Here is a 26,914-nt window from a genome sequence, read left to right as displayed (position 1 = left end):
TCAAAGGTAAGGGAGCTTAGATCCCGCATGGAGTCAAACTATGAAAAACTAATACCCTGTAAAAGGTAAAAACAGCTTACCGCACGAGCGTGACGCTGCGTGCTGAATCCGCGATCCTCGATAGCGGATGCGGGGGCCTCGGCGCCCTTGAAAAGCACCTTCCAGGCATCTTCGTACGTCGTGTCGAAGAGCCTGCTCAGAGTTCGGTGCCGCGTCGGGTCGAACTCCCACAAGTTGAAAGCCCGTTGTTGACACGGGAGAATCCGGCGGATGAGCATAACCTGGACTACGTTGACAAGTTTGAGCTTCTTGTCCACCAGGGTTTGGACGCATGTTTGGAGTCCGGTTGGCTCTCCTTTTTTACCCCACGACAGGCCCATCTCTTTCCAGGAGGCGAGCCGCGTAGGGGGTCCAGATCGGAACTCGGGGGCTGCGACCCATTCAGGGTCGCGCGGCTCGGTGATGTAAAACCACCCCGATTGCCACCCCTTTAGGGACTCCACGAAGGAGCCCTCGAGCCATAGGATGTTGGTCATCTTGCCCACCATGGCGCCTCCGCACTCCGCCTGGGTGCCGCGCACCACCTTCGGCTTGACATTGAAAGTCTTGAGCCATAGGTCGAAATGGGGGCGGATGCAGAAGAAGGCCTCGCACACGACGATAAACGCCGAGATGTTGAGGACAAAGTTCGGGGCCAGATCGCGGAAATCCAGGCCATAGTAGAACATGAGCCCCCAGACAAATGGGTGGAGAGGGAAGCCCAGTCCGCGGAGGAAATGGGGGAGGAACACCACCCTCTCATGGGGCCTAGGGGTGGGGATGAGCTGCCCCTCTTTGGGAAGCCGGTGCGCAATGTCGTTAGACAAGTATCCGGCCTTCCTCAGTTTTTTGATGTGTCCCTCCGTGACGGAGGACCATCCACTTGCCTCCCGCTCCGGACATGGCTGGAGAAGGTTGAGGTGGGGTGTGCGGACTTGGGCGCTGGAGCTCGAGTGCGCGGAAATGGATAGGCAAAGGAGGAAGAAGGCGTGGATGAAAAGGTGGATTCTTATCCCCTTATATGGGAAGACGCGACTATGCGTCCCCACTAGCCTGGTAAAACTCGCTTATCTCCCAAGCGACGTAATCAATGGCGCGGTTGGGTTACCCATGCCCATATTGATGAGAATCCCGGAATAAGGGGACCCGATCTCTGCTTTGACAAGACGTGCCAAGGAAACCGCCTCGCTAAACGCGCTGAGGTGGAATAGTAAAACGATTTGAATAAAGACTTGGTCGTGGTGTCACGCTACGGAATACGTCAGCAGATTAGATTTGTGTAAATATTATTCTCTCTATGGCAATATGTGGAAACTTATTTTGCAGAGCCGGACACTACCTTTGTGTTCAAAATTTCTATGAAGTACTTGGAGGAGGAACCCGCCTTGCAATTCCAAAGACAATCTGCGCGCCGGACTCGTCGTCATTGAAGCCTGGTTCAGGGGCTACTGAGGGAGTCCTGGATTAGGGGGTGTCCGGATAGCCGGACTATACCTTCGGCCAGACTCCTGGACTATGAAGATACAAGATTGAAGACTTCGTCCCGTGTCCGGAAGGGACTTTTCTTGGCGTGGAAGGCAAGCTTGGCGATACGGATATGTAGATCTCCTACCATTGTAACCAACTCTGTGTAACCCTAGCCCTCTCTGGTGTCTATATAAACCGGAGGGTTTTAGTCCGTAGAAAAAACAACAATCATACCATAGGCTAGCTTCTAGGGTTTAACCTCCTTGATCTCGTGGTAGATCTACTCTTGTACTACCCATATCGTCAATATTAATCAAGCAGGACGTAGGGTTTTACCTCCATTGAGAGGGCCCGAACCTGGGTAAAAACATCGTGTCCCTCGTCTCCTGTTACCATCTGCCTAGACGCACAGTTTGGGACCCCCTACCCGAGATCTGCCGGTTTTGACACCGACAACGTCGGTGGAGCTTCGAGGGGCCCATGAGGCAGGGGGCGCGCACTAGGGGGGCGCGCCCCTACCCTCGTGAGCACCTCGTGGCTTTCTTGACGGAGGGTCCAAGTCTCCTGGATCTTATCTGATGAGAAAATCACGTTTCTAAAGGTTTCATTCTGTTTGGACTCCGTTTGATATTCCTTTTCTTTGAAACCCTAAAACAGGCAAAATACAGCAATTCTGGGCTGGGCCTCCGGTTAATAGGTTAGTCCCAAAAATAATATAAAAGTGGAAAATAAGGCCCAATAATGTCTAAAACAGTAGATAATATAGCATGGAGCAATCAAAAATTATAGATATGTTGGAGACGTATCAGTACACTCCCTCGTGTGGTTATCGGCGACAAGCCTATATATTCGTGGGCCTGCGTGGACATCCATGATCACCTTGACCAACAAAAAGATAGGTTACCATGGCGGATTTTCACTTGGTTCGTGTTATCATAGTATCAGTCATGGTGAGATTCAGACCTTAAGTTTGAGCGCATATGCTATGCACGCATGCATGCATGAATCCTCGTCGTTGGCTTGAAGAGTGGGGTAACATACATATGGATCGACAACCTAACCCTCACTCAGTGTGGGGATTTCTAGTTTGAAATCACAGTGCCACATCAAAGTTGTTGCATTATTACTCAAAAATACACCTCTCCATACATATGTTTGGGCCACACGCATGTAGTGGTTGTCTTCCGGGACTAGCTACTTGCGTGATTATTGGCGAGCTAGCCCATTTCCGGGGTTGCACGGACGACCATCACTTTGACCAACAACAAGAGAGAGGTTGTACGACCAAGGTGGATTATTCTTGGTCCGTTTTACAATCCATCTTGGTGAGATATGCCTCTCTAGCCCGCCGACTGAAAGTGTGTGTGTGTGTGTGGGGGGGTTGCTACTTTGCACTTTGCTAGGTGAACCTCGGTTGGGGGGCATGCATTCATAGCTTAGAATTCCCTTCGTGGCGACACGAGGGGGGCTACTAGCTACTTCGCACTTTGCTAGGTGAACCTCGGTTGGGGGGAGCATGCATTCATAGCTTAGGGTCCCCTTCGTGCCGACACAAGGGAGGGGGCTGCTAGCTACTTCGCACTTTGCTAGGTGAACCTCAGTTGGGGGGGGGGCATGCATACATAGCTTAGGATTCCCTTCGTGCCGACACGAGGGAGGGGGCTGCTAGCTACTTCACACTTTGCTAGGGTGAACCTCGGTTGGGGGTCATGCATTCAAAGCTTAGGATTCCCTTCATGCTGACACGGGGGAAGGGGGGCTACTAGCTAATTCACACTTTGCTAGGTGAACCTCGGTTGGGGGGCATGCATTAATAGCTTAGGATTCCCTTCACGCTGACACGAGGGAGGAGGGGGCTGCTAGCTATTTTGCACTTTGCTAGGTGAACCTCGGTTGGGGGGGGGGAGGGGGCATGCATTCATAGCTTAGGATTCCCTTCGTGCCGACACGAGGGGGGTGGGGGCAAGCAATACCGTGTGCTTTGCGAGATAGGTGCCACATCGAAGTTGCATTTGGTATTAGAAAATCAAACCACTCTTTTCATACATAAATTTGGTCCACATGCAAGTGTGTTCGTGTTCTGACTCTCCCCCGCGACATTTTTCGCCAAATTTATGAACATTAGACAAGTAGGATGACACAACAGACACGGTTCACTCAAACTAACCGTGTGCCACGACGGTGCCCCTGTCACGCACACATCCGCACAGTACATTGGGCTCCACGAGGCTCCCCCTCTCAAAAATATCTGCACGCCTCGAGGGTTTTTCTGTTTCATAACACACGGTTTTTATCTCCGGACCGTGTGCAATATTTCTTGTTCCCAATCCCGCCTGCATCCCTAGAAAATATCTACCCGCCTCGAGGGTTTTGTGTTTCATGACACACAGTTGTTATGTCCGGACCGTGTGTGATGTTTCTTCTTCCCAATCCCGCCTGCATCCCTAGAAAATATCTGCCCACCTCGAGGGTTTTTCTGTTTCATAACACATGGTTGTTATCTCCGGACCGTGTGCGATGCACTATCATCAAAATTTTCAATAGCCCCAGCATTTCACTCCCGCGTTTGACTCCCGCGTAGTAAAATTTCCAGTACCCGCGTCATTTCCTCAAACACCCCCCGCCCCCTCCACACACACACACACCAAAACCTCCTCGGGCGTGTGCACACACACACACCCCTCCCTTGCTTGAAACCCTAGCAAGGTCCCCCCCGCCGCCGCAAGGCCTCCATTGTCAACATCTGCCAGTTTGCCCGTGCAGCTTACCCACCGATCTCCATACCTAAGCCGCCCTGAGTTTCTTAGATGACGCCTAGCAAATGCCCCCTTTCCTACAGATCCCCATCCCCATACCCCACTCTAGAGCATCGCAGCCTAAGCCCGGCTACGCTTCCCATGGAGCTCGAGGAGCGACTAGCCCAAAAGAGGTGTATTGCGGTCTCTTCGCCCGACATCGCCGACGAAGCTGACGACCATTACTGGCGGCAGGGACTCAAGCAGCGGCTAGAGTATGCAGGCATGTCTCGGCCGCCAGCTACAACATCGAGGTCATCGACAACGACGGCCTGAGGCGGGCTATGTCACAGGTTAAGTGGCCCACCCCCAACCCCTCGGGGTCAACCGCCGTCGTTCTCATCCATGGCCCCGCCGCTAATCTCCTCTGGCTCGCTGTCAACAATTTGCCATCCTACATCGCCATCGAGCCCCTTTTGTCATTTCTAAAGGACACGTTCTGTGATGCTGGCTTGGGATCCACAACTTCCAAGTCAGACCCTCATCGACGGCGACCACAAGGAGGGCACCCTCTCCGACTCTTCCAAGGGAAAAGATCCCATCTGCTCTTCCAAGGAGAAAGCGCCCGTTTGCGACATCAGGGAGCGCACCCTACAGCCATGCTCTTCCAAGGGGAAGGAGCCCATCTGCGACAACATGGAGCGCATCCAGGGTCCGTGCTCTTCCCACGGGAATGACCCCATTTGTGACAAGTGAGGAAACCCATGATTTGTTTTGCTATGCCTCTTCACATGGGGAAACGCATGATTTGTTTTATCGAGTCCCTTTTGTAGTGTAGTGAGAATATGTCCAGTTTTAATTGCTATATCTGGTTGTTTGCAGTATGCATTGTTTATTTCAGTTGTTCACAATGTGATGCTCTATATGTGCAATTATTTATTGTGTAGTGCATTTCATCAATCCAGTTTTAAACATACCGATAGGAATGCATATATTTGCTTGTTGTTAAGCCTGTTAAAGCTAGCATGTGCCTCTTTTAAAGTTTTTTGATTGTTCGGTTGTTTGTAGTTAGCATATGTCCAGTTTCAAATGCTATCTTTGGTTGTTCGTAGTATGCCTTGTTTATTCCAGTTATTCACAATATGATGTTCTATATGTGCAAGTATGAAATGTGCAGTTCAATTTCATCAGTACTAGTTTCAACAATACCACTATGAATGACTACATTTGGTTGCTGCATCTTGTAGTTAACACGCCTTTCCATTTTTATTTAACAATAACCAGTGTACTTAGACCGGAACAATACTAGTTTGAATGAATATATTTGCTTATTGTTAAATGTTAGGCCTGTTGCAGTTAACACACCTTTCCACTTGTTTTGCTTTACTAGCGTGCTTAAACCTACACACTGAAGCTATCTTTTGGAGATTATTTTGTCTGCCATGGATAATTTTGGTTGATGTTTAGCCTGTTGTGCTTAGCATGCTTCTTGATGTACCTACACAGGAAAATTTTGGGAACGACTGTTGTTTTCCATCGAGGTTAGTTTCATCCCATGGCTTATATCTGCTCACTGTTCAGGATATCGGTAGCTGGTACAATATAGGCCGGGGGCTGATAAGGGACTAAACGGTGAATCGAACTTTTAACTGAATATATCGGCAACCCATTTATCGTTAGGTTAATTAGGGCCATATGTAATATATCTAAGGCTACATAGCAACATGCACTGTACTTAATGTCTAAATATGCAATCCTAGGCTACATAGCAACAAGGAAGAGCATTACATTAATGTTCTAATGATGTCTAGATATACGTAGAAGAGCAGCAGCAGCAGCAACAACAACACAACCCTGTTTGGGTACTCAACTTAGCTAGAGGTTAGAGTTAGTTTCTAGCTCATGACTAACCTTGAACACTCCATCCAAAGAGTTGTTTGGATGGCAGGGTTAGATTGACAATAAATGCACTAGGAGAACTAGCTCCAATTAGCACCTCTTGGGTTGGATATTTTTTTAGGAGGGTTATAGATGCAACTAGCTCAAACTAGCCCTCATGTTTAGATATACTTTAGGGCTATTTTAGCCCGAACTAACTCAAACTAACTGTAACCCATGGATATAGCAGCAGTTAATCAACTGATAATTTGTAAGAATGCACTAAACTCCTTCCAGCCCATAATATAAGATGTTAATTCATCTAATATGTGAGTATATTGGATGTTATAAGATACTCCCTCCATTCCTAAATATTTGTCTTTTTAGATATTTCAAATGGACTACCACATATGGATATATATAGACATGTTTTAGAGTGTAGATTCACTCATTTTGCTCCGTATATAGTCACTTGTTGAAATCGCTAGAAAGACAAATATTTTGGAACAGAGGGAGTATTATAAAAGAGTGTTGTACTACATCATTGTGCAATTGATTTTTAGCTTCTAATATTAACTTGGTGCTTTTAGGTACATATGTCATTGGTAAAGATCCGCGCTTTGACCCTTTATGGGTATGGGGTAATGAGATATTGATGAACCAGCATCAAGTGAGGAAGCTGATAAAGATTGTTAGTAAAATGTGTCCAAAGATGGCAATTAAACTATTTGCTTACACTTTATCCAAGACAACATCGAACTGCGGGATGGTAAGTAAGAACTCTACATCCTTCTTTTTACTGCCCATTATGAGTTGTGTTAGATGACAATGTCTGAATCTTTTTCCTTTGCAGTGGTTGCCAAAGCAGTTTACTCAAGATGACCTCCCAAACTACATGATTGGTGAGCATGCAAAGGTTAAAGTATTTCTACCAGAACACGATGATTATCTAGATGTTTTCATGAAGACCAGGAAGGATGGGTGGTCGGCCATCACAAGGGGTTGGACTAGAGTCGTGTGTGCCTTCTGCATGGAGGAGGGCACAATATGGGCATTCCGCTTCACCTTGTTCCGCAACCAGAATGTATTTCACCTCTTTCTTTACCGTCTTTAATAGTACAAGTATACAACTATGGTTCATCATTCTTTGTTTGGTTCTATGTAATTCTTGAACATATGCACCTATGGACCGAATAATGCATTGGTTGTTTGAATATGATGGATATGAATAAAGCTGTAGCATACATTCAAATTCAAATTCAAATCCAGTACAATTTGAAATGGCAGCAATTAAATTACGGTGAAATTACACTCTCCAGGTTGTTATGGCACACACGGTTGGTAAAACACAATTGTTTGTGATATACACCATAATCTGAGACGGTTCATAGAGAGGAAATGTGCACATTCAACGGTTGCCGTTTGCAAAGCGTGTGCGATGTCAGACAATATCACAAACGGTGCGAGCAAACTAAACGTTTGTGTTAGTTGCCTTATCATACATGATTCGCAACCATGAACTGTTTTTGATGAAGTATGCATCGTAAACATTGCACCACATAATAGCGTGTGCGATAGTTGTTGTGTACGATGATGTTACGACGGTCCGACGTTTCGTAATCCTGTCCGACATTCGTACGACGATTAGCTAATCTTCTTAACTAGTAATCGCATACGGTTTGGGAAAACCAAATGTGTGTGATTGTATGCTTATCATACACGTTCTATAATAGTGAACCGTTTGTGATGGGCCGCTCATCGTAAACACCACAGAATACCGACTGCGATGGCAATGCGAGAAGAAACGAGTAGGAGTACTGTAGGGTTCCTATCCCCAATGGTTTCTAGGTCGTGTGGGAAGGACCCCCCTATCGCCGTCACTCACTAGGCGATGGTTCCAAATGCCGTCGCGGAAAGGGGTTAAAAACCATTTCTATAGCACCGACGCATACTAGTGCAAGCCGGCGACAATGTAAATCATGACGGTGCTTTGGAGTTGGAGATCAAAGGCACAAGATGATGTTGGCCATATCATGTCACATATTTTGATTGCATGTGATGTTTATATTTTATGCATCCTATTTTTCTTAGTACGGTGGTAGCATTATAAGATGATCCCTCACTAAAATTTCAAGGTATAAGTGTTCTCCCTGAGTATGCACCATTGCGACAGTTCGTCGTGCCAAGACACCACGTGATGATCGGGTGTGATAAGCTCTACGTTCACATTCAACGGGTGCAAGACAGTTTTGTATGTGCGGAATACTCGGGTTTAACTTGACGAGCCTAGCATGTACAGACATGGCCTCGGAACACTAGAAACCGAAAGGTTGAACGTGAATCATATAGTAGATATGATCTACATAGAGATGTTCACCATTGAAAACTACTCCATCTCACATGCTGGTCGGACATGGTTTAGTTGATATGGATCATGTGATCATTTAAATGACTCGAGGGATGTCTATCTAAGTGAGAGTTCTTAAGTAATATGATTAATTGAACTTAATTTATCATGAACTTAGTCCTGATGGTTTTTGCATATCTATGTTGTAGATCAATGGCACGTGCTACCGTTCCCTTGAATTTTAATGCGTTCCTAGACAAAGCTAAGTTGAAATATAATGGTAGCAACTACACGGACTGGGTCCGTAACTTGAGGATTATCCTCATTGCTGCACAGAAGAATTATGTCCTTGATGCACCTCTAGGTGAAAAGCCCCCTCCCGCTAATGTAGACACTTTGAACGTCTGGCAGACGCGGTCTGATGACTACTCTATAGTTCAGTGTGCCATGCTCTACGGCTTAGAATCGGGACTTCAAAGACGTTTCAAATGTCATGGACCATATGAGATGTTCCAGGAGTTGAAGTTAATATTTCAAGCAAATGCCCAAGTTGAGAGATGTGAAGTCTCCAACAAGTTCTATAGCTGCAAGATGGAGGAGAATAGTTCTGTCAGTGAACACATACTCAGAATATCTGGGTACCATAACCACTTGACTCAGCTGGGAGTTAATCTTCCGGATGATAGTGTGATTGACAGAGTTCTTCAATCACTACCACCAAGCTACAAAGGCTTCATGATGAACTATAATATGCAAGGGATGGATTAGACAATTCCCGAGCTCTTCGCTATGCTCAAAGCTGTGGAGGTAGAAATCAAGAAAGAGCATCAAGTGTTGATGGTTAACAAGACCACTAGTTTCAAGAAAAAGGGCAAGGTAAGGAAGGGGAACTTCAAGAAGAATGGAAAGCAAGTTGTCACTCCCGGGAAGAAGCCCAAGTCTGGACCCAAGCCTGAAACTGAGTGCTTCTACTGCAAAGGGACTGGTCACTGGAAGTGGAACTGCCCCAAGTATTTGGCGGATAAGAAGGATGGCAAAGTGAACAAAGGTATATTTGATATACATGTTATTAATGTGTACCTTACTAATGCTCGTAGTAGCGCCTGGGTATTTGATACTGGTTTTGTTGCTCATATTTGCAACTCGAAATAGGGGATATGGATTAAACGAGGATTGGCTACGGACGAGGTGACGATGCGTGTTGGGAATAGTTCCATGGTCGATGTGATCGCCGTCGGCACACTACCTCTACATCTACCTTCAGGATTAGTTTTAGACCTGAATAATTGTTATTTGGTGTCGGCGTTAAGCATGAACACTATATCCGGATCTTCTTTGATGCGAGACGGTTATTCATTTAAATCAGAGAATAATGGTTGTTCTATTTATATGAGTACTATGTTTTATGGCCATGCACCCTTGAAGAGTGGTCTATTTTTGTTGAATCTCGATCGTGGTGATACACATATTCATAATATTGATGCCAAAAGATGCAAAGTTGATAATGATAGTGCAACATATTTGTGGCACTGCCGTTTAGGTCATATTGGTGTAAAGCGCATGAAGAAACTCCATGCAGATGGACTTTTAGAATCACTTGATTATGAATCATTTGATGCTTGCGAACCATGCCTCATGGACAAGATGACTAAAACTCCGTTCTCCGAAACAATGGAGCGAGCTACTCACTTATTGGAAATAATACATACTGATGTATGCAGTCTGTTGAGTGTTGAGGCTCACGGCTGGTATCGTTATTTTCTGACCTTCACAGATGATTTGAGCAGATATGGGTATATCTACTTAATGAAACACAAGTCTAAAACATTTGAAAAGTTCAAATGTTTTCAGAGTGAAGTGGAAAATCACCGTAACAAGAAAATAAAGTTTCTACGATATGATTACGGAGGCGAATATTTGAGTTATGAGTTCGGTCTTCATTTAAAACAATGTGGAATACTTTCACAAATCACGCCACCTGGAACACCATAGCGTAATGGTGTGTCTGAACGTCGTAACTGTACTTTATTAGATATGGTGCGATATATGATGTCTCTTACCGATTTACCACTATCGTTTTGGGGTTACGCATTAGAGACAGATGCATTCACGTTAAATAGGGCACCATCTAAATTAGTTGAGACGACACCGTATGAACTGTGGTTTGGCAAGAAACCTAGGCTGTCGTTTCTTAAAGTTTGGGGTTGTGATGCTTATGTGAAAAAGCTTCAGCCTGATAAGCTCGAATCCAAATCGGAGAAGTGTGTCTTCATAGGATACCCAAAAGAAACTGTTGGGTACACGTTCTATCAAAGATCCAAAGGAAAGATCTTTGTTGCTAAGAATGGATCCTTTCTCGAGAAGGAGTTTCTCTCGAAAGAAGTGAGTGGGAGGAAAGTAGAAATTGATGAGGTAATTGTACCTCCCCTCGAATTGGAAAGTAGCTCATCACAGAAAACTGTTCCCGTGATGCCTACACCAACTAGTGAGGAAGTTAATGATGATGATCATGGAACTTCATATCAAGTTACTACCAAACCTCGTAGGTCAACTAGAGTACGTTCTGCACCAGGGTGGTACGGTAATCCTGTTTTGGAAGTCATGTTACTAGACCATTGTCGGAGTAATGGGCCACGGGTAGGCTAACCCGAGGCCCATAACCTTTCAGGATATCGGGGTTGACTGCGCCCCTCAAGACAATAGATGGAGAGCCGACTTCAGGAGGGCGGCTGGAGGAACAGCCGGCGACCCATATGTGTCCGAGTCCTAGAGAAGAGATCAAGACCGGCCGACTCCGAGTGGCGGCTTCCAGAGAAGCCGGCCACGGGGAGTCGGCCCACGACACCAGCAAAGCCCATGCCCTCTTCAGGGGGGATGGGACAGGGAGTGGCGACAGTAAAGCCCACTCCCTCCCCTTTTCGAGGGGATGGCCAGGGCACAGTGCACTGTACCAGCGGAGATCTCTGTCTGGCACAACACTGTTGCCATGCCATCCCTGACGTCAGCAACAGTGGGCGGAGTCCTGTACCCACGACGGCCTGATGGTACGATCCATGGAAGACGGGCCCTACCAGTTAGTGAGAGTCCGAAAGACGACAAGGGCGCCACCAGCCGGACCCATAGGGAGCTGGCCCGCGGAAGTAGGCCTGCCCCTCCCATGGGTCCCACGCGCCATTAACCAGACGAGACGGGGAGTGGCTACAATAATCGCCTGCCAGGCGGCAGGACTGTAGCCATGACCCCATGACCAAGCCTGCGTCATTAGAAGCACGACTACAGTAATCAGCAGCCGGCAGGACCCGCCAGCGGTGGGTGCGGCCTGTCAGCTCCGTACCAGACCAATCGGCTGGGCCCACCAATCGGTGGGCCCCAGCAGTTGGCAGGAGGGCCCACAGGCGAAGAGACTGACAGTTGGGCCCTGCATCCATACAATTTACCATTGTACCCCTGGGGGGTAGGCTTATATAACCCCCCAAGACACCCATGCAAAGGGTTCCGATTCATTAGAACTAGACCAGACCTTAGAGGAAGGAGAGAGCTAGCCTTGCCTCCTCCTACCCACAGATAGAGCTCGAGGAGCGCCTCTGTACTCACTTTGCCTTGGTGATCATGCGGAGACCCCGCAGAGCAGGACTAGGGGTGTTATCTCCTAGGAGAGCCCCGAACCTGGGTAAAGTACGCCGGCGTTCATGTCTACGACTCATCCCGTTTCTAGGCACCGGTGACATTTTACTCGCCCCCACCATGATAGGCCATCCATTGGCATATGTCGCACCCAACCCCCAACATTTGGCGCCCACCGTGGGGCCTAGTGCACCGTCGTCCGGAGACCTGTTCTGGACAGTAATCCTTGTTCTCCCTGGCGAGCGCAGCCAGCCCGGCACGCCAGACGGAGTCTGTGCCGACGTGCTGCGTGGCGCTGAAATCGCCTGCGCAGCCAGTTGCATCGCCGATCTTGTCGGCGAGGTCAGCCTCTCCGACGAGCCCGCATCCGACGCAGGCACGGGCGGCCCCGAGAGCCTCCTTGCGGGCCTCCTCGATCAACTCCACGTCGCCAGCGAGCCAGCTGGGGACTTGGAGTCTGTAGGCTCCACCGATTGGATGTTGGTCGACTCCGACACCACGTCGCTTGACACGTTCCCCACCAACGTGGTGGTCTACGACGAACCGCTTCCTCACGCGGAGAGCGGCAGAAGTACCGTCACGGAAGTGCCTGTCATTGATCATGACGAGCACTCTGGCCGGGGTGATTATGACCCGCTCAACGCGGTGCTACAAGACCTGGCGACGCCCATCCCCGAAGACGCCGACGCCGAGACGCTGGAGGCACGCCGCCTTCAGCTAGTCGAAGGCACCAAAAAGCTGGCCAGCATGAGACGCCTGTCAGAAGCCTACCAGCGCGAGATGGACCGCGCTGTGAGCGGCACGCCGGCTGCGGCTGGGCCCAGCCACCTTGGCACGGTCCGGCAGCGCGGCGCAGCTATCGCCGATCTGTTCGGGGCGAATCGCCCCGTCTACACCACGCCTGCGGAGAACATTCGAGCCGCTCAGGCGGCGGCGGACGAGCTGGACAAGTTCGAGGGCGAAGAGCGTCACTTGATGACGGGGCGCGTCTAGCGACTCCTTGACGCGGCCGCTGAGCAGAACGAGGCTGGCTGCCACACTGATGCGCCGCGCCGACAGAACGACAACCTGCTTCCGCGTTGAGACCAAGGCGCGGAGTCTCGGACGCCAACTGGCGGCATCTAGGGAAGTAAAGATAAGGAGCCGGCTGCCAGCCGCAGTCGGACTCGCATCACCATAGAGCGCGACCGAGACGGCCGCCCAAGAACACTAGAACGACGGGATGACTATCCGCCTCCTCCCCCTCGAAGGGAAAGGCGAGTCTCCCCGCCGCCTGTTGATCACCCGACGCTCGGCGACCGCCTTGGCCGCCAAGAGGGAGTCGGAGAGAATGACGTCCGCCACCGGATCGACCGTCTCCACCGATCCCTGGCGCTTGAAGAAGAAGATGAGTTGGGTCCGCCATGTTTCGGCCCCCGCATCTGAGACGAGCCCTTCCCCAAAGGGTTCACGCTCCCCAGAGATACACCCAAATACACCAGCTCCATGAAGCCGGAAGACTGGCTGGTCGACTACTCCACGGCCGTCAGCATAGCAAATGGCAACAAGCGTGTTGCCGTGAAGTACGTTCCTCTCATGCTCCAAGGCATGGCCCGGACTTGGCTGAATAGCTTAAGGCCCCGCAGCATCAATAGTTGGGTTGACTTCACTGATGCCTTTGTCCGCAACTTAACCAGCACGTACAAGCGGCCTCCCAAGACTCGCCAGCTCTCCTTATATGTATAGGGCCCCAGCGAGTCAACCCGCGACTACCTCACGCGCTGGGCCGAGCTTCGCAACTCCTGTGAAGGCATGCACGAGGTGCAGGCCATTGAGTACTTCACCGCAGGATGCCGAGAGGGCACCCTCTTCAAGCACAAGCTTCTCTGTGACGATCCGGAAACCCTCGACGAGCTGTTGATCATAGCGGACAAGTACGCGACGGCCGACTCCTCCATGAAGACGGAGATTCAAGTTAGCGCGACTGGCAAGGTGGCTCCTCAGGCTCCTTGAACTCCAGCCGGAGACACCAGTCGGCGTCAACAGCAGAACGAACACTAGCGCAAAGCCCCACCACCGACTTCCACCAGTCGGCAGGTGGCGACAGTCGAAAACCAGCAGTCGGAATGGCAGCCCCCGCCCAAACTCCAGAAGGCCGGCAAGCCCAACTAGCAGCCGACTTTCTCATATGAGCAGACTTTGGATGGACCCTGGAAGTTCCAAAGTGGTGCAAAACCATCCAACCACACCACTCATAAATGCCACTGGCTCACTAGGATAGCCAAGGGAGACAGACTTTTGCCTCCCCCACCTGCGGGGCAGCCGCCTCCTCCACCCCAGCAGGCGGCGGTCAGACCGGTTGGCGCAGTGCAAGACGAGTATCCAGAAGAGCAGGGAGCTTATGTCGTGTTCACCAGTGTGGCCGACGACCGACGCAGCAGGCGGCTGCCGCAGTAGGAGGTGAATGCAGTAGCATCTGACACCCCCGAGTTCATGCATTGGTCTGAGAAGCCCATCAGCTGGAGCAGAGCTGACCACCCAGAAGTAATGCCCAAACCCGGCCCCTACGCCTTGGTTTTGGACGCCGCCTTTGCCACGGACAAACGAGCTGCTCGCTTCTCCAGAGTCCTGATAGACGTTGGCAGCAGCATCAACATCCTGTACAAAGACACCATGGAGAAGTTAGGGATCAGGCAGAGGCAACTACAGTCCAGCCAGACGTTGTTCCACGGCATAGTTCCTGGCCTTTCCTGCTCTCCAATCGGCATGATCTTGATCAACGTCCTCTTCGAAGACAAAGATCATTTCCGCCGAGAGTCAATTTGGTTCGAGGTGGTGGACCTGGAGAGCCCATACCATGCGCTACTTGGTCGGCCAGCCCTGGCCAAGTTCATGGCCGTCCCCCACTATGCCTACCTCAAGATGAAGATGCCGAGTTCCAAGGGGATCCTGACCATAACTGGCAACTACAAGAAGTCGTCCGCCTGCGCATCAGAGAGCAGTCGGCTGGCCGAGTCCCTCGTGATCGCAGCTGGGAAGCGACTGCTAGATCGGGTTGTGGCGATGGCAAGCAAACAGCCAGAGACGTCGCCTGATCCCAGAGAGTTGGAAGCTGAGGGCTCGTTCAAGCCGGCCAAAGAAACAAAGAAGATACCTTTGGACCCAGAGCACCCAGAGAGGTACGCTGTCGTAGGCGCCAACCTTGACAGCAAATAGGAAGGCGAGCTCATCGATTTCCACCATGAGAATCGAGACATCTTCGCATGGTCCCCCAAAGACATGCCAGGTGTCCCGACGGAATTCACCGAGCACAAATTAGACGTCCGATCTGATGCCAAGCCAGTTTGGCAGCCTTTGCGTCGCTTGTCAGAAGAGAAGAGGAGAGTTGTTGGAGAAGAAATAGCCCGGCTGCTTGCGGCCGGCTACATCATGGAAGTATTCTTTCCAGAATGGCTGGCCAACCCGGTCCTGGTACTGAAGAAAAACAAGCAATGGCGAATGTGTATTGACTACACTAGCCTCAACAAAGCATGCCCCAAGGACCCGTTCGCTTTGCCAAGGATCGACTAAGTGATAGACTCCACAGCCGGATGCGAGCTGTTGAGTTTCTTGGATGCATATTCAGGGTATCACCAGATCAAGTTGAACCTGGCCGACAGGCTGAGGACTGCCTTCATCATGCCGTTTGGAGATTTCTGCTACCTGACCATGACGTTCGGCTTGAGGAACGCCGGCGCCACCTTCCAACGATGCATGCAGAAGTGCCTCCTCAAGCAGCTCGGCAGAAATGCTCATGTTTACGTGGATCATGTGCTGGTAAAAATGGAGAAGCGTGGAACACTGCTGGAAGAGCTCAAGGAGACCTTTGTGAACTTGCGCCGATTTCAGATCAAGCTCAACCCGGAGAAGTGCGTCTTCGGAGTACCAGCCGGCCAGCTCCTTGGCTTCCTGGTCTTCAAACGCGGCATAGAATGCAACCCTGTGAAGATCAAGGCCATTGAAAGGATGGAGGTACCTAGCCGACTGCTGGATGTACAAAATTTCACCGGCTGTTTGGCGTCCATCAGCCAATTCATTAGTCGGCTGGGCAAGAAGGCTCTTCCCTTGTACCAACTCATGAAGAAGACCACTTTTTTCGAGTGGAACCACAAGGCGGACGAAGCATTTTTCCAACTAAAGAATATGCTAACTACTCCACCTGTCCTGGCGGCTCCGACTCCTAAGGAGCCCATGCTCCTCTACATCGCTGCCACCAGCCGAGTGGTCAGCACAGTCATTGTGGTAGAACGCAAGGAGGAAGGCAAAGCGCTACCAGTCCAGAGACCGGTATATTATTTGAGTGAAGTACTATCGACCTCCAAGCAAAACTACCCACACTACCAGAAGATGTGCTATGGTGTGCACTTTGCCGCCAAGAAATTGAAGCCTTACTTCCAAGAACATCCAATCACTGTGGTCTGCACGGCTCCTCTAGCCAAGATCATCGGCAGCCGAGACGCTTCGGGTCGAGTGGCCAAGTGGGCCATAGAGTTGGCCCCCTGCACCATATACTACCAACCTCGCACTACCATCAAGTCACAAGCGCTGGCTGACTTCCTCGTCGACTGGGCCGAAACCCAGTATCTACCGCGAGCGTCCGACTCCACCCATTGGCGAATGCATTTCGACGGTTCCAAGATGCGCACTGGCTTGGGAGCCGGCATCGTCCTCACCTCTCCCAAGGGCGATAAGCTCAAATATGTGCTGCAAATCCATTTTGCTGCCTCCAACAACGTCGCCGAGTACGAGGCACTCATTCATGGGCTCCAGCTAGCCAAAGAGCTCGGCATTCGCCAGATCCTGTGCTATGGTGACTCCGACTTGCTGGTCCAGCAGTCGTCAGGCGATTGGGACGCCAAGGACGCAAACATGGCAAGCTACCGCTTCCTCGTACAGCAACTTAGCCGATATTTTGAGGGGTGTGAGTTTCTCCATGTACCAAGAAACGACAACGACTAAGCAGACACCCTGGCGCGAATCGGCTCCACCCGTCAGGCGATACCGTCCGACGTCGCCCTCCAGCGCCTCCTCAAGCCGTCCGTCAAGCCATCACCGGAGTCAGACTCCATCTTCGTGCTGGCTCCTCATGAAGTAGTCGGATCCAACTCAAGAGCCCCCGCAGACGACACGAGTATTCCGGCAGGCGGCACGGGAATCGTGGCAGTCGCACCCAGCCCGGGGACTGCGCCAATCCGCCCGGGGACTTCATCGACACAACAAGCGGCTGCCGACTCCAACCCGCCACCTCCCGGCCCAGCTGCCCTCGTCCAAGTCGCGGTCTTGGCTGTTGCAGAAATTGCAGCACCTTCATGGGCCTAGTCCATCCTCAAATTCATGGTGAACAAAGAGCTGCCAACCGATGAGATCTCGGCTCGGCAAGTACAATGTCAGGTGGCAGCGTACACCATCATCAATAGAGAGCTCGTAAGGCGTAGTATCACTGGTATTTACCAGCGCTGTGTGGAGCCAGAGCAAGGCCAAGCAATCCTCAAAGACATCCATCAAGGCGAGTGTGGCCACCATGCGGCTTCGAGAGCACTCGTCGCCAAAGCTTTCCGCCATGGCTTCTTATGGCCGGCTGCTCTTGAAGATGCCAAGTCTTTGGTCCAAAAATGCAAGGGGTGCCAGAAGTTCCGCTCTAAGCCTCATCAGCCAGCTTCGGTACTCAAAACTATTCCCATTGCCTGGCCCTTTGCTGTTTTGGGCCTGGACATGGTCGGACCATTCAAGACGGCACGAGGCGGTTTGACTCACTTACTTGTCGTAGTGGACAAGTTCACCAAGTGGATAGAAGAAAAATCAATCAAGAGTTTAAATGGTCTGACCGTTGTGACCTTCATCTCCGACATCACAACTCGGTACGGCATACCGCGCAACATCATCACCGACAATGGCACAAATTTTTGCCAAAGGTGCCTTGGCCCGTTTCTGCGTGACGCAGGGCATCCGACTGCACTTAGTGTCCGTTGCCCATCCGCAGTCCAACGGCCAGGTAGAGCGAGCAAACGGCCTAATCCTGTCCGGCATCAAGCCTCGGCTGGTCGAGCCTCTGGAGCGCTCGGTAGGCTGCTAGCTTGATGAGTTGCCAGCCGTCCTCTGGAGCCTGCGCATGACTCCAAACAAGTCAATCGGCTTCGCGCCCTTCTTCCTCATCTACGGTGCTGAAGCCGTCATCCCAACGAACATAGAGTTTGACTCCCCTCGAATCACCATGTACACCGAAGAGGAAGCAGAAGAAGCACGTCAGGACAGCGTCTATCTGCTGGAAGAGGGCCGGTTGTTGGCACTCAGCCGGTCCAGCATCTACCAACAGAGCCTACGCTGATACTACAACCGGAAGGTCAAGCCGCGATCTTTCCAAGAAGGAGACCTTGTGCTCCGGCTGATTCAGCGAACAGCCGGCCAGCACAAGCTCTCAGCACCTTGGGAAGGCCCTTTCATTATCAGCAAAGTGTTGGGCAACGACTCCTACTAATTGATCGATGCTCAGAAGCCCCGAGCACGCAAGAGGGACGACTCCGGCAAAGAGACGGAGCGGCCATGGAATGCAAACCTCCTCCGAAGATTTTATAGTTAATGCAGTATGTATCACGCTACCTTTTGAATTAAAGTACGAAGACCTCGGGCCCCTCGAGAAGAGCTCGGGGACTGCCTTCTTTTATCTATATGATAAAGAGTTATGCCTATGAATATGTTATTCTTCGTTATGCCACTTAGCACCGGGTTTGACTAGTCGGCCCGGGGAATTGCCGACTTGAGCTATGAAACGACTTCCTGCAGCCGGACAAGTAATGTGTGGCACTTAAGCCATCTCCTGTTAGAAGCCGCAGATCGCAGAGCGACTGTCTGGCGAATAGGAGTAAGGTAGAATGGGTGTCCATATGAAAAATGGCTAAGGACTCAAAGCTCGCTCATAGTTTAAAGCCGGTTTTCAGCCTTTTAGAACCGACTCTTTAGCAGCCGGCTCACCATTTCCAAAATTAACTTGCTAAAAACTCTAAAAGGCTAAGTACTTGCCTTCCCAAAGAAGCCAAGTTTTTTGATCTAGCGGCAGTCCGCAGAGCGGCTGTCCGACTGGCAAGACGACAACCAAGGGAAGGCGGCAAAGGAAAAAGTTAAAGAGCAATACGCAAGAAGAGATAGAATGCGGATAAATATTTACATAGAAAGGCCCTTGGCCGAATCATCAAACAGAAGTTCAAGATAAACCCAGTGGGTGGAATTGTGCAAAATAACAAGTTCATTGATAATGCTAAGCAGGTAAAACAAAGATAAAGTGGCAGCCTAGGAAGCCGCGGACGGACTCAGAGGACCAAAGGGGTCGGCGGTGCCAATTGCCGGGGAGGCCGGCTCGTTGGTCTCCGCTTGATCACCTCTGGCAACAGCTGGCTCAGTTGGGCGCGACTCGTTGCTAGAGGCGCGGTCGAGCTGGGGCTGGCCGTCTGCCTCGACCTCTGGTGCCTCCTCCTCGTCTCCTTCCTCCTCCTCGCCTTCCTCTTCGCCACTTGGGTCGATCACCTCCGTCGAGTCCTTGCCGTCGTCTGGGTTCAGCCCGAACCACTCCGGCGGCGCCTCCTCGCCGTTCTCAGCCCGCTCTGGGACGAAGACGCTGGTGTCGGTGTACTCGGCGATCGATGCGGCACGCCTGACAAGATCGTCTTCCACCGCTGCCAGCTCCGCCTGAGCCTCCAGCCGGAATGTGGCTAACTGGGCTAAGCTCAGCCCAGGATACCACGCCTTGGCGAATTCTAAAGCCCAGCGTGCTCCAGCCTGGGCCGAAGAACCCTTCTAGGCCTCAAGACGGCCGGCTGCAACCTCCAGCCAGTCGGCAGTCCGACCGGGGGTGCGCGGTGCCTGCATATCCGGCCATAGGGCGGCAATCGCCTTGGCGCCGACACGTTGAAGCTGGCGCAACATCCGGTGGGCTGGCCGAAGGCGGGCCTCGATGCTAAGGATCTTCTCGCCAAGAGTTTGCGGGGCGTTGGCGGCGATTTGTGCGCCGTTCGCCCTCTGTGCTTCATGATCAGCCTCGATGGCTTGATTGGCGGCGTCCGAATGGCCGGGGAAGAAGTCTGCTAAGGAAGAAGAACGAAGAAACAAGGCTAAAAACTTAAGGCTGACTCGACTAGCAGTCGGCAGCCCAGAAAAGGAAACGAGGGGAAGCTCACCATCGACAAGATCTTCGATTTCTTGAAAGCCGAAGACCAGCGTCGCCTCCTTGTCGGTCCAGGAGGAGCAATCGGATGCAAATTCGGCGAGAAGGGCGGTCTCCTTGTCCCCCGCCTCCTTCTGGGCCCTCTGGAGCAGCTCCTTCTGCTCCACCAGCTACGTAGCCAGCCGATCGCGCTCCTCCGTCAGCCGGCCGCACTCCTCCTCCTTGACGCGTAGTGCGGTGTTGAGTTCGCCCAGCTGCTGCTGAAGGGCGGCGTTGGCTTCTGAAGAAGGAGGGGGAGGGGTGTCAGTCGTCAACAAAGAAGAAAGGTCGCCGGGGAGATCCGGCCCGACTGCTCAGCAGTCGGCCCGAATCTCGGGGACTACAACCTGCGGGTGCGCCAGCGCGCCCCCGTAGAGAAAGAAGAGAACTCACCCCGGCTGTCCGACAAGTCGGCGGTCCGCTTGGCCACCTCCTCAACATTGGTGTTGAAGGAGGTCACGCGAAGATTGTAGTAGTCCTGCATCAAAATTTCAGAAAAAGTGTTGGCACTTGAAACTCACCGATTAGAGTTCCGAGCCGCCTACTCAACAGCCGGCCCGAAACTCGAGGACTACACCCAGTGGGTGTGCTGGCGCACCCCCACAAAGAAAAACAAGGAAGCAAAGAAAAAGGAAGGATGCATACCCGAATGGCTGTTTGTGACGCCAGATATGCCTTGGTGCAGTCCTTGATGGCGTCACCCCCGGCTCGGAGCTTGGTTTGGACGTCCAAGAGCGCCCGGTTCAACGGGCCCGTCCCGCCTCCCTGCACCCACCCAGTGGGCGCGGCGCTCGGCACCTTGGTGTCCGGGATCGTGGAGCTCGCGGCGCCGGTCTCTAGAGGACGCGGCGCTGAGGCCGCCTTCGCGAGACGGCGGCGCGTCGGCGTGCTGACCTCGAGGGCCAGGCCCGTCACCGCCGCGCCTCCAGTTGGCGGCACTGGCGGGTCCACCGGTTGCCCACCTGGCGTGCTTCCGGAGGGTGGCGGTGGCGGCACAATTACTTCCGGTGTGGCGGTGACGTCGGCATCCCTCTCCATGACCGGTTTCTCGTCGCCGACTTCCCCAGTCTGCGCCGTGAACTCCGGTGGCGGCGGCGCGGAGTTCAAGGGGACGACAAACACCGCCGACTGGCGGTGTGCGGCTTCCTCTGCGCGCTTCTTCTCCGCATCGGCGGCCTTGGCCTCCGCCAGCTTCTTCAGGGCGGCGGCCTCCGCCTTGTCGGCTTCCGCCTTCTTCAGGCGGGCAGCTTCCCACTCCTCACGCGCCTCCCGCGTGTTCCGCTCCGTCACCTCTCGGAGGTCTGCGGTGGGATCAATCCGCCGGGTGGTGGAGGAGGTCTCCGCCGACTTTACGACGGAGCCGGCGGCCGACTTCTCAAGAGAGAGCGGGGCCCTAAAGTCGGGAAAATAAAGTAAAGGGATTTCAGACATACTCAATAAAGAAATGTGAGGGTATGAAGGGTGGTAGTACTTACGACGAAATCAGCCGCGACGTCTTCACCACCTTGCGGAAGCGGTTCGCCTTTGCGGCCGCTTCGTCCCGCTTGGTCGCCGCGGCTGAATCCTTGGCTTCTTTGGCCGACTGCTGAACAGGCTCGTCCCGGCCCTGCGCTTCTTGCCGCCGCCTTGAGCGTCCGGCGGGGCTGATGAGCCCGCGCCCGGCTGGCCGGCTCCTGGCTGGTGGCGCGGGGCGACCTCCTCGTCATCATCTGGCCAGTCCTCGAGACTGGCCCCAAGTCTCGGGCCACCTGCTGCGCCGCCTCCTCCCTCAGCGTCGTCCTCCAGGGCCGCCGCCCCCAAGTCGGGGTCGTCCACATCGCTCTCTGCTCGGTCGGGGAGGAACTCGCGGTCCGGCCCCAAGGTGCCGGCTGCTGGCTGGAGGAGGGGGTTCTGACCAAAGCCGTCTGGTCAGAACAAACAAGACGGACTCGGTAGTAAAGATGTCAGAAGAATCAAAGAAAAAGAGAGAAGGAAAACGACTCACCAGAGGCGGAGGGGCAACACGTGAATACGGCCCCTTGCCGAACTGCCACTCTTCGTTGAGGTCGCAACTCGCAAGATAGTTCACCATGTAGGCTACCTCCTCATGAGGCATCTCCTTGGTGCACATCCGGCTCGGGTCTCGGTGCCCGCTCATCTGACAGATCATGTGGGGGCGACTTTGGAGGGGTAGCACTCGACACGCCACGAAGGTGGCCAGCAAATCCGGCCCGGTCAGGCCCTCCGACTGCGTCAGCACCCGAAGCCGCGCAACGGTGCCGGCTCCTGCAGGCGTCAACGTCCGGGCCCGGTGCGACCAGTTGGGCTGCCTCCCAGCCAGCAGGCCGGCTACGTAGGCTGGCAGGTTGACCCAATCACCCTCCGCGGAGACGTTCTTCACGTAGAAGTACGACCGCTGCCACATCTTCACCGACTTGATCAGCCTGACGGAGGGAAATGGGTTGTCGGCCCCCGACCTCCGCACGGCGATGAACGCGCCGCACTGAGTCGGCACGCCCGCGGCTTGGGTGCCAAGCTTGAAGAAGAAGAACTACCCCTAGAGCTTGATGGTGGTGAGAACGCCGATGAAGCCTTTGCATAGGGTGACGAAGGCGGACAGTAGCACCACCGCGTTGGCGTGAGGTGGTGCGACTGGAGTCCGTAGAACTCGAGGAAGGAGCAGAAGAAGTTGCTCGCCGGCAGGCCCAGGCCGCACATGCAGTGCGAGCGGAAGACGACCCGCTCACCCTCCTGCGGCGCCGGTGAAATTTCTCCCCTCCGCACGAGGCGGACCCTCATGAGGTCCTCGCCGGGCAATCGACGCATCTTGCGGAGGAAGTCGATGTGATCCTTGTGGACCTTCGAACCATCCCAGGTACCGAAGTGCGCCGTCGGGGGCATGACGGCGGAGGAAGAGCTCATCATGAGAGGACCGCCGCAACATTCAACGAGGCTCAAGGTGCAGAGAGAGAAGAAGGAGAGGAAGTAGTGGGAGGCGGGACGCGCGTGATCCGCCATTTCCCCTCCTCCCCCTACTTATAGCCCAGTGGGCTGCGAAGCCGAGGGGGTGGTTGTGGGATTTACTGCGCCCACTACCCCACGCCCCCCACGTTTATCGCGCAAAGTTACTGCGTGCAGTAACTCCGTGTGAACCTCAACTGTCCCCCACGGCCGCAGCGGATCCACTCGCGTGCCGAGGCGTGGTAGTGGCGGGCCCCGCCTGCAGACATGTCCCATGTCGCGGACGGGTAGGCAGGCTGGCCCGACCACTGGTTGCCACGTGGTGGGCACGAAGTGGGTGGCGGCCAGGAAGCTTAGCTTGTACGCCACTGAGTTCCCGCCAGGGGATTCGAAAGTATTTTTTTGGACGAGTCAAGTCAGGCGACTCCGACTCCTACCAGTCGGCCCGGCAGAGTCAAGCGGAGTCTCCACCTCAAGTACTCGGAGAATGAAGCTACTAAGGTCCTCGGCTGGATGTCCACGGCGCCTCATCAGCTTCGGGGACTATTGTTGGAGTAATGGGTCACGGGTAGGCTAACCCAAAGCCCATAACCTTTCAGGACATCAGGGCTGACTGCGCCCCTCAAGACAACAGATGGAGAGCCGACTTCAGGAGGGCGGCTCGAGGAACAGTCGGTGGCCCATATGCGTCCGAGTCCTAGAGAAGAGATCAAGACCGGCCGACTCCGACTGGCGGCTTCCAGAGAAGCCGGCCACGGGGAGTCAGCCCACGACACCAGCAAAGCCCATGCCCTTGTCAGGGGGAATGGGACAGGGAGTGGCGACAGTAAAGCCCACTCCCTCCCCTTTTCTAGGGGATGGCCAAGGCACAGTGCACTGTACCAGCGGAGATCTCCGTCTGCACAGCACTGTTGCCATGCCATCCCTGACATCAGCAACAGTGGGTGGAGTCCTGTACCCACGACGGCCTGACGGTATGATCCACGAAAGATGGGCCCTACCAGTCAGTGAGAGTCCAAAAGACGGCAAGGGCGCCACCAGTCGGACCCGTAGGGAGCCGACGCGCAGAAGTCGGCCTGCCCCTCCCATGGGTCCCACGAGCCATTAACCAGACGAGATGGGGAGTGGCTACAGTAATCGCCTGCCAGGCGGCAGGACTGTAGCCACGACCCCATGACCAAGCCTGCGTCATTAGAAGCATGCCTACAGTAATCAGCAGCCAGCAGGACCCGCCAGCGGCAGGTGCGGCCTGTCGGCTCCGTACCAGACCAGTCGGCTGGGCCCACCAATCGATGGGCCCCAGCAGTTGGCAGGAGGTCCCGCAGGCAAAGAGACTGACAGCTGAGCCCTGCATCCATACAATTTACCATTGTACCCCTAGGGGTAGGCTTATGTAAACCCCCCAGGACACCCATGCAAAGGGTTCCGATTCATTAGAACTAGACCGGACCTTAGAGGAAGGAGAGAGCTAGCCTTGCATCCTCCTACCCACAGATACAGCTTGAGGAGCGCCTCTGTACTCACTTTGCCTTAGTGATCATGCGGAGACCCCGCAGAGTAGGACTAGGGGTGTTATCTCCTGGGAGAGCCCCAAACCTGGGTAAAGTATGCCGGCGTTCGTGTCTACGCCTCATCCCGTTTCCAGGCACCGGCAACGTTTTACTCGCCCCCACCATGATAAGCCATCCATTGGCATATGTCGCACTCAACCCCCGACAACCATGACGAACCTACGAACTATGCGGAAGCAATGATGAGCCTAGATTCCGCGAAATGTTATTGCTTTCTTCATGACTTATACATACTCCATTGACTGAGATTATGCAACTCCCGAATACCGGAGGAATACCTTGTGTGCTATCAAACATCACAATGTAACTGGGTGATTATAAAGATGCTCTACAGGTATCTCCGAAGGTGTTTGTTGGGTTGGCATATATCGAGATTAGGATTTGTCACTCCGAGTATCGAAGAGGTATCTCTCGTCCCTCTCGGTAATGCACATCATGCTAAGCCATGCAAGCAATGTGAGTAATGATTTAGTTAAGGTATGATGAATTATGGAACGAGTAAAGAGACTTTCCGGTAACGATATTGAACTAGGTATGAAGATACCAATGATCGAATCTCGGGCAAGTAACATACCGATGACAAAGGGAATGACGTATGTTGTCATTACGGTTTGACCGATAAAGATCTTCGTAGAATATGTGGGAACCAATATGAGCATCCAGGTTTCGCTATTGGTTATTAATCGAAGAGGTGTCTCAGTCATGTCTACATAGTTCTCGAACCAGTAGGGTCCGCACGCTTAACGTTCGATGACGATTTGTATTATGAGTTCTATGTTTTGGTGACCGAAGATTGTTCAGAGTCTCGGATGAGATCACGGCTCTGACGAGGAGTCTCGAAATGGTCGAGAGGTAAATATTGATATATTGGACGATAGTATTCGGACAACGGAAGTGTTTCCGAATGTATCAGGTATGTATCGGAGTACCGGGGGGTTACCGGAACCCCCCGGGGAAAGATATGGGCCATATGGGCCATAGGAAGGAGGTAGGCCAGACCACAAGGGGTGGCGCGCGCCTCCCAAGGAGGTGTCCGAATTGGACAAGGGGAGGGGCGGCGCCTCCTTTCCTTCTCCTCGTCCCTCTCCTTTCCCCTTTCCCCCTCCGATAAAAGGAAGGGGGCGAATTGGACTAGGAGCACAAGTGGGACTCCTCCCAGTTGGAGCGCGCCTAGGCTGGCCTCCTCCCCTCTCCCTCCTTTATATACGGGGGCGGGGGCGCCTCTAAGACAGATGAATTTTTCCAAGCCGTGTGTGGTGCCCCCTCCACCGTTTACTCCTCCGGTCATATTGTCGTAGTGGTTAGGCGAAGCCCTGCGCGGATCACTTCACTATCACTGTCAGCACGCTATCGTGCTGACGAGACTCTCCCTCGACACTTTGCTAGATCAAGAGTTCGAGGGACGTCATCGAGCTGAACGTGTGTAGAACTCGGAGGTGCCATACGTTCGGTACTTGATCGGTTGAATCGAGAAGACGTTTGACTACATCAACCACGTTAAACTAACGCTTCCGCTTTCGGTCTACGAGGGTATGTAGACACACTCTCCCCCTCTCATTGCTATGCATCTCCTAGATAGATCTTGTGTGATCTTAGGAAACTTTTGAAATGGCATGCTACATTCCCCAACAGGATGGTGTACAATCAATAGTTGAGGAACTTCCACTCCCGGTTGCGGATCAATGCATCGGAGTAGGACGCAAAATGCTTGTGCTCGTGGAACCATATGTGAATGTTCCTCCAAAAGGTTGTGCCCTATTGCTCCGTGCCATGGACAGGATCGAGACTAGTAGCCAACCATGCATTGCACAACACCTTATCCTCCTGCATGTTGAAGCTTTCTCCTCTACCCTTCTTCTTCGGATCGCAGGCCGTATCATCCGGGTCATTATCGTCGCTGTCCTCCTCCTCCCCCTCCTCTGGATGCTACTCTCTGGCTGCCCAATGTTGTTGTTGTTGTTTTTGTTGTTGTTGTTGTTGTTGTTGTTGTTGTTGTTGTTGTTGTTGTTGTGTCCCATCACCGGTCTGGGTGTAGGACTGCTTCTGCTGGTAGTTGCTGGACTAGGTGGGATCCGAGTCTTCCACCTGCCCATCCTCATAG

General features: G+C 52.7%; 1 pseudogene; it reads left to right on the top strand.

Moving 5' to 3' along the window:
• Window positions 1-8,649: 8,649 nt before the first annotated feature.
• LOC147974890 (uncharacterized) lies at window positions 8,650-9,618 on the top strand (annotated as a pseudogene).
• The last annotated feature ends 17,296 nt before the right edge of the window (window positions 9,619-26,914 follow it).

This window comes from Triticum urartu, chromosome 4A (genome assembly GCF_056163025.1).
Source record: "Triticum urartu cultivar PI428250 chromosome 4A, HENAU_Tu73, whole genome shotgun sequence".
Classification (NCBI taxonomy): Eukaryota; Viridiplantae; Streptophyta; class Magnoliopsida; order Poales; family Poaceae; genus Triticum; species Triticum urartu.
This window is presented reverse-complemented; position numbering and strand designations above follow the sequence as displayed.